This window comes from Biomphalaria glabrata, chromosome 6 (genome assembly GCF_947242115.1).
Source record: "Biomphalaria glabrata chromosome 6, xgBioGlab47.1, whole genome shotgun sequence".
Classification (NCBI taxonomy): Eukaryota; Metazoa; Mollusca; class Gastropoda; family Planorbidae; genus Biomphalaria; species Biomphalaria glabrata.
In genome coordinates, this window is record NC_074716.1 from 51,538,182 (window position 1) to 51,545,691 (window position 7,510).

Here is a 7,510-nt window from a genome sequence, read left to right on the forward strand (position 1 = left end):
TGATGTTGTTGTAGTTGTTCTTGTTGTTACTTCTGCTGCTGTTGTTGTAGTTGTTCTTGTTGTTACTGCTGCTGCTGTTGTTGTAGTTGTTCTTGTTGTTACTGCTGCTGCTGTTGTTGTAGTTGTTCTTGTTGTTGCTGCTGCTGCTGTTGTTGTTGTTGTTGGGGGGGGGAGTATTAATACTAGATCTCATCGGCCAAAACCTTTTTGGTGTGTGGAAAAAAGGGGTTGGGTATAAAACGGGTCGTTTCCATTCAAGTCCAAGGTATACAAAAAAAAATGGGGTTCCAGAGTAAGTGAAAGACAGACAGACAGAGGGAGAGAGAAGGAGAGAAAGAGAGGAAGACGTTCAGATCGAACGTAACTTACCGAATAGATACTAGAATTCAAGGGCAAAAAAATGTATTCTATGAGATCGTTCAAATGCGGGTCGTTTTATTGGAAGTTGTTTAGGTGCAGATAAACCAAAACGGAGGTAGCTCTCAACGAAATCCAATAACACCGGGTAAAGGCCGAACAATTACTGTAAGTTAGTCGACGCTGATACTGAATATCGAAAAAGAAAATGAATAGTAACGAAGGGAACTATCGAATGTCGGCTAACACTATCGCTTCCTATCGCTAAGGCGTCCTAAAAGTAGACTGTTTACATCGGCTTAAATTTCGCTATCTCCCCCTAAAACCTAGTCTTGTTTTCTTACTATTCACGTCATTGTCTCTTAGTCAAAACTTCCCTTACATAGATCTATACATCGACCGGAAACCGGAAACCAATTCTTATTCGCGATTGATCGATTCACAGACCTATATACGCAGACATAAATTGTCATTACTCTGTTTCACTAAATTCTAACGCGTCTTTAAATAATAATAATAATTGGAGATTGAGCGTTTATTGAAGTTAACTAAAACAAAATATACCCCATTTTTATATCAACCGAGGGGATAATAACAACTGACCTCACAGATACCTTCAAGGCCCTTAACATTCCTAGGAACATCTTCGTTGCCTGTCAGAGGGCGGTACTGCTGCAGACCTGCCACATCACCAGAAAATTCCTCAGTGGAAACTGTTAAAGGGACTACGATGAATTTTGTTTCTCTTTAGCGAAACTCGACCCTGGCAGCGCCAGAGAATGACTACTCGTTCATTTCTAACATAATAATAATAATAATAATTTGTAAGCAGTGTACAATTAGATAAAATTCATTTTTTTTATTTTTAGTTTATTGTTTTTTCTTTCTTTAATAATACGGTATGTATTCACCTATTAAGATACATGAATAAATCCTACGAATTAACAGTAACTTTTATACTTCAACAACAATAGACCACACATATGCACAATTGTAATTTAAACAAAAAAATCAATAAATAATTAAAAATTTCTCATAGATACTATATTTTATCTTTTCAGTCTGTGGTGATTCTAACAGAACTCCAGGACCTCTCGGTGTCAACTGGTGGAGATTAGTTGTCCCGGGACTTCATTGGGGAAAAAAATTATCGCCAGACCAGACATACTGGAATGCATAATTAATCTTAGATTATATCTAGTCCTCTAAGTTCCTCATGAGCTCACTGCAATGCTGTGTGTCCTCAGTCTTGGGTTGACGACAAGTTAACATCTGGAAACCGGTACCGGTCTGTCAACTTGTGGAGGTTTCTCTTCTAGCGATTTGGGAAAGCGGTCATAGTAATAGAGTTCAGCCTGTATACAATGGCGTGGGACTTATGACTGAGTGATGTACACGAACAATTTTGTGTGTTGACTAGCTCCTTTTGTGGTACATAACATTTTCAGGAATTCAATCGCACCAACAAAAACATTTATACTTCTTGGAACCTTTGGGCTTTCATAGGAAATAATGACAGATCCTTCCGTAAGAATCCCAAAAACTTCGTTCGTCTACAGCACAGGACAATGGACAGCCCAGTGATCGTCAAGTGTGGACAGTTTATGAACAATTTTAACGTGAACTGTTGTGTAAACCAGAAACTTATGTTAGTGTCTTAAGTGTTGTTGGCAAGGTAATCTCTTCAGTACTGAATAAAAAAAATTAACAGCACATTATCAATCATACGAACTTTGATGCAGAACGTTTAACTGCACTTCATCAATCAATATTGCACAAGGTTTAACTGAACATCATCAATCATATGAACTTTATTGTACAAGGTTTAACTGCACATCACCAATCATATGAACTTTGTTGTACAAGGTTTAACTGAACATCATCAATCATATGAACTTTGTTGTACAAGGTTTAACTGAACATCATCAATCATATGAACTTTGTTGTACAAGGTTTAACTGAACATCACCAATCATATGAACTTTGTTGTACAAGGTTTAACTGAACATCACCAATCATATGAACTTTGTTGTACAAGGTTTAACTGAGCATCACCAATCATATGAACTTTGTTGTACAAGGTTTAACTGCACATCACCAATCATATGAACTTTGTTGTACAAGATTTAACTGAACATCATCAATCATATGAATTAATGAACTTTGTTATACAATTCAATCATCATTCACAGTTTGACGTTGACTCTTCCAATCATTCAAACTAATGTGAAAATTTGTCCTTGAGAACTTGAGTTCGTGATTTCAATCGACCTTTAACTGCGTGACAAAGGCGTTTCCAAAACTTTTGTCTGCAGTGAAGTTTATGTAAGACAGCAAGTCAGGACAATCGCGCCGTGGGAAGTCTTCATATTTCTAGACTTTTGACGAACCAGGCGCTTTCAGAATATAGAAATGTGACTAGGGATCCTTGCAAGTTACATGATTGACTAATGACATTTTTTTTTTCAAATGACCCGTAGTTTGAGAACCTCTTTCTTGTTTACCAAGTCAGGGACACGTTGCATTGTGTATTGCATTGTCTATCTTGTTCTTTATCTCTTCTTGGCAATGTACTCTCGCTTTAGATACAGTGTGGCTCAATGTGAGTTCAGTACTCTCGCTTTAGATACAGTATGGCTCAATTTAGTTCAGTACTCTCGCTTTAGATACAGTATGGCTCAATTTGAGTTCAGTACTCTCGCTTTAAATACAGTATGGCTCAATTTGAGTTCAGTACTCTCGCTTTAAATACAGTATGGCTCAATTTGAGTTCAGACTCTCGCTTTAAATACAGTATGGCTCAATTTGAGTTCAGTACTCTCGCTTTAGATACAGTATGGCTCATTGAATTCAGTACTCTCTCTTTAAATACAGTATGGCTCAATTTGAGTTCAGTAGGCCTACTCTCGCTTTAGATACAGTATGGCTCAATTTGAGTTCAGACTCTCGCTTTAAATACAGTATGGCTCAATTTGAGTTCAGTACTCTCGCTTTAGATACAGTATGGCTCAATTTGAGTTCAGTACTCTCGCTTTAAATACAGTGTGGCTCAATGTGAGTTCAGTACTCTCGCTTTAGATACAGTATGGCTCAATTTGAGTTCAGTACTCTCGCTTTAGATACAGTATGGCTCAATTTGAGTTCAGTACTCTCGCTTTAAATACAGTATGGCTCAATTTGAGTTCAGACTCTCGCTTTAAATACAGTATGGCTCAATTTGAGTTCAGACTCTCGCTTTAAATACAGTATGGCTCAATTTGAGTTCAGACTCTCGCTTTAGATACAGTATGGCTCAATTTGAGTTCAGTACTCTCGCTTTAGATACAGTATGGCTCAATTTGAGTTCAGTACTCTCGCTTTAAATACAGTATGGCTCAATTTGAGTTCAGACTCTCGCTTTAAATACAGTATGGCTCAATTTGAGTTCAGTACTCTAGCTTTAAATACAGTATGGCTCATGAATGATGATTCCATAAATGGGAAATTAAAATCAAGTCAATACCTTCTTAAATGAGATCCACTCTCGTAGATCCAGTGGCGAAGTTAAGGAGTGTGGGCCAAATTTGAAAATCCCCAGGGCCCCCAAATAAGTGTCCAACCTTTTTTACAATAAATATTAAGCCCATGCCATGTTTAAAAAAAATTAATACAACTTACATCTCCCTGATTTAAATTTGAGGAGATGAAACTCTAACTCACCTCTGCCGCCTTTACTTTGAAAGGCTTAAAAATCAAACAACGTGATTGAGCTTACTGCACTTCAGTTGTCGAATCATCCCTCTAAAACGTCGCATAACACGGACCTCACCCAATTTTACTGACGACTCTTCCAATTTTTTAAACTATAAATTCCTTCTAGAAATATCCGGCCCAGACAGAGAAAATAGTATGGTCCATATTAATGTAACACATTGGGGAAAAGTAAAGGTGATTGGACGTTGTGCTGGTCACATGACACCTTCGTAAACCGTAGGCCACAGAAGCAAATTATCACAAGATCTGCAAGATTTTATGAATGTATTTATGTCCGGCTGAATGTTTGTTAGTAGCCTAGCAACCACTAATCTCCACGAGTAGCCTACAAGTTTCTAGTCACTTTTCTTTTTACATGTGACGAGGTTCATGACGTCACTGAATCCGTTCTACCACGTTCTTTGTGTTATTCTTGTTAAAACATTGGTTTTAAGCTTCTCGTTTTTTTTTTTCGGACATTTCAATAAGTTACTCCTGTATTAGAATCAGTAGCGTAGCAAGACACGACACCCATGGGCCCGGGCTCAAGAAGACACGGACTTAATAGACTAATTAAAAAAAACATCGTATATCAATCAAATACAGCTACCATCTCTTGAAGAGCTTTTTCAAGAAAGATTTCCAAAACACTCAAGATTCTTAAAGACAACCTGCACCCATTAAACCACTGTTACATAAGATCTGAACGAAGTGGTCGTCTCCTTTCCATTAGGACTAAAACAGAAAGATTTTAAAACTCTTTCATCCCACTATCGGTCAGAGTGTTACAAGATCAGCTGTCGTCATCGAGAAGTTCATAGAAGTCTAATTCATAAAGCGATGGTTGTGAGTGTGTATGTGTTTCGTGTGTGAATGTTGTTCGAATTTTTCATCCATATTGTTATTGTAAAGTAGTTACGCTGAGGTTGTCAATTGTAGTCAAAATGAATTTCCATTTGATTGGATCAAAAAAATTATCTTATCTTATCTTATTTCGGTGGGACTTCCCCCCCCCCCCCCCCCCAAATAGGACAAATTAAGTGTGTGACAAAAAATTGAGTAATCTGGATGTATCGATACATTTACCTAAAGGCATTCTAGCTCCAATACAAGGATCGTACATTTTTTTGTAAGTTATAGCGCCATTTGGTTTGATTTTGTTATGACTCTCTACAAGTCTTGAAAGTCTTGTAGAACTTCTTCACAGAATCAAACGACGGTTTTCACAAAAGTACAATTTTTGCTTTCACTTTGGTTCCATCCCAAGGGCTCATGTGGGCCCCCAACTGGTCATGTGGGCCCCCCCCCCCCAACTGGTCTTGAATCATGGCCTAAAGCACATATAAACACCTTCGCGCCACGGTGGTTACGCCAAAAGTTGTGGGCCCCTAATGGTCGTGGGCCCGGGTTCATTGAACCCCTTCGCGCCATGGATGCTACGCCACTGATTAGAATAGGACTTATTTAAGATTTGGATTTGATTGTGTGTACCTGTAAAAGGACTTAACACCTAATCGAGAATATGTAAATGAATAAAGTCGTCAAATCTACGGTTTAGGCCTCAACACTAACATGCAACGTCACAACCTGTGGGCAGTTTAGACCAATAGCTTGTTGCCACATTGTACAAACCTGTTATATATAGAGCGCTTTTACATAGCGCTACTTTCATGCTTATATCATGGTCAGAGCGGTATGGTGGACCAGTGGTGGGGGGAGGGGGGGAAAGGGGGTATCTGGTAGAAGGTTTTCCGTGCTGCTTTTAGGCGTTCTGCAGATACAACTCTGCTCGAGTCGGGTGTCGTAGGTAGCTAATCTAAGCCAAGTTCAAGCGTACTTAGCCTCTCGACCACGCACCCCACACAACATCATATTTAGTCATCATAGCATCATATTTAGTCATCATAACATCATATTTAGTCATCATAACATCATATTTTAGTTACTGACTCGACCGTGGTCCATTCTGTATTATAGTTCCTTTATTCTATTTCATCTAGAGTGAACTTGGTTACTGTGCATTGATCCTTTTATTTTTGTTTGTTTGTAAAATGTTTGACATGTTTCGGATGTTCCTTCAGAGTTGAAAGATAGTTTACTTCCTAGTCCAAACCTCCCGCAGGACGACGGGGGATGGGAGCGGGCAGGCTTTGAACCCGGGACCATCGATAAATTTGAACGACAGTCCAGCGCGCAAACCGCACGACCAGGCAGCCATGACGATGTATGTTCCTTGTTCGTACTCCCATATGTAATACACAGCACAGTATACCCAAGCATCTAAGGATTAATATCAAGGTACTGTAAAAATAAATTAACCGCAACTTGCACATACACCCATCACAGTCGTCAGATAATTCGTAAAAGACATTTTAAACAATAGTGAAGGGAGAGTTGATTATTAAATTATCAGATCGGTTAAACTAGCTTATAGCGAATCATTTCTTTTAATTGTATACAATTTTTTATCTTCGGGTGATCTTTACATCATCAGCCTAGATGGCTGGTCGTGCGGTTTGCGCGCTGGACTGTCGTTCGGATTTATCGACGGTCGAGGGTTCAAACACTGCCCGCTCCCATCCCCCGTCGTCCTGCGGAAGGTTTGGACTAGGAAGTAAACTATCTTCAACTCTGAAGGAACATCCGAAACATGTCAAACATTTTACAAACATTTTAGAGGTAAAATATTCAAGAGAAGAGAAGTCTGTAAGGAACTTTAAGGAAAAATGTTTATTTAGGAGTTACTTCCCTTTCCCTTGTAAAAAAATTTCGCCTCTTTCTGAAGTAAAAGAAACATATGCACCAGACGATCAACTGACCCAGCTCTTCAACAGTAAGACCAGTATCTCGGACTTTGAAAATAAAAAAAAATAATTATATGGATATATTTCCTTATATTTTTCGTTAAATTAAATGCAGTATTTGAACAATAAGACTTGTGTTATATTATAATTAAACAAGTTACAATAATTATTCATTTTATTTTTAATCTTCCGACATATTCACAGTCGCCATGAAAGGGACAGATCAATTTTTTTTATTTTATTTTTTTTCATAGCGATTGGAAAATCAAACCAAAAATTCAAAAAAAAATCTTGGCAGCGGTGGGATTTGAACCCACGCCTCCGAAGAGACTGGTGCCTTAAACCAGCGCCTTAGACCGCTCGGCCACGCTACCGTCTTACGAGCAGTACTATAACATTTGTTTTTATTGCTAGAATTTAGTATTTTGTCTACCACTTTAATGTTTCAATCACATTGGCTGATTTATTACTAGCAAGTCGCCAGTTATATCAGTGCTCTGCTGGAGCGGCACCTTCGACATAGGGTCACGGAGGTCACTGTTGGAGACTCCAGGACGGAAAGACATTTCATGTAAGACCGTTCAATAGAAAGGTAATTTTAAAAATACTTTTTAAAA

The 7,510-nt window shown here is 38.4% G+C and overlaps 1 non-coding gene across 1 annotated transcript; it reads right to left on the bottom strand.

Moving 5' to 3' along the window:
* Positions 1 to 7,185: 7,185 nt before the first annotated feature.
* Trnal-aag (transfer RNA leucine (anticodon AAG)) lies at positions 7,186 to 7,267 on the bottom strand. Its single transcript has one exon. It is a non-coding gene; the product is annotated as a tRNA-Leu (tRNA).
* Positions 7,268 to 7,510: the final 243 nt, after the last annotated feature.